This window comes from Mus caroli, chromosome 4, assembly GCF_900094665.2.
Source record: "Mus caroli chromosome 4, CAROLI_EIJ_v1.1, whole genome shotgun sequence".
NCBI lineage: Eukaryota > Metazoa > Chordata > Mammalia > Rodentia > Muridae > Mus > Mus caroli.
This window is the reverse complement of record NC_034573.1, coordinates 115,920,798-115,922,196: the sequence shown is the minus strand read 5'-3', so window position 1 is coordinate 115,922,196 and position 1,399 is coordinate 115,920,798.

Genomic DNA, 1,399 nt, shown 5'->3' with positions numbered 1-1,399 from the left:
TGTCTTCAGACACACCAGAAGAGGGCATCAGATCCCATTACAGATGGTTGTGAGCCACCATGTGGTTGCTGGGAATTGAACTCAGGACCTTTGGAAGAACAGTCAGTGCTCTTAACCACTGAGCCATCTCTCCAGCCGCCGTCCTATTTTTAAGACAGTGTCTCTCACTATGTGGCCCAGACTGGCATAGTTTGTTGTGTAAATCACACTAGCCTGGAACTTGTGACAATCCTCCTGCCTCACCCACCTGAGAATGCATGCAGGTGTGTATCACACTTGTTGCTTAGTTTTCTGTCGATCTCGCACAAGCTGGAGGCAATCCTCGAAGAGAGAACCCTCAGGTGGAAAAATCTGCCTAGCAGCCTGGCCAGTAGGACATTTTCTTTCTCTCTCTCTTTTTTGTTTTTTGGTTTTTTTTTTTTAACATTTTCTTAATTGAAGATTTGTGTGGAAGGGCCCAATCTACTGTGGGCTTTAAAGCAATCTGAGGGTGCCAGAGGGAAGCAAGGCAGTGAGCAGCATTCCTCCAAAGCCTTAGCTTCAGCGGCTGCCTCCATGTTCATATCCTCCTTCGGGGCAGATTATGAGCAGAATGTGTAAGCCAATTTTCCCTTCCCCCACACCCCCAGGGCCCATTTTGCCTTTGGTCATGGCCTTTATCACAGCAATGGAAAGCAACGTAGGAGAGAAATTGGTGCCAGGCTAGTAGGTACTGCTGTGACAGACCTGCCCATGTTATACAGGGACGATTGTGAAGGGTTTCAGAACGCCGAACTGGAAACGCTGTTGAGCGTTCAGGCTTAGGAACTCGGAAGGTAGTACTGAAGGCAATGCAGACAACAGAGGCCCAGCGTGCGATGTTTTAGAGGGAGATTTGAGAGTTCCTAACATTGGGGCTCTTCGTGGGCTGTTTTGTTTTTTTTTTTTTTTTTGTTTTTTTTGTTTTTTTTTTAAGATTTATTTATTTATTTTATGTAAGTACACTGTAGCTGTCTTCAGACACTCCAGAAGAGGGCACCAGATCTCGTTACGGATGGTTGTGAGCCACCATGTGGTTGCTGGGATTTGAACTCTGGACCTTCGGAAGAACAGTCGGGTGCTCTTACCCACTGAGCCATCTCTCCAGCCCCTTGTTTGTTTTTTGAGACAGGGGTTCTTTGTGTAGCCCTGGCTGTCCTGGAACTCACTTTATAGACCAGGCTGGCCTCGAACTCAGAAATCTGCCTGCCTCTGCCTCCCGAGTGCTGGGATTACACCTTTAGGCGTGCGTCACCACGCCCGGCTTGTGGGCTGTTTTGAACTAGGAATCTGTGGTTTCTGGTCAGCCAGAGCTGAAGAATCAGCCACAGTTAACAAGAGAAGAGAACCACCTATTTGAAACCTTTGTTTTACTAAGACA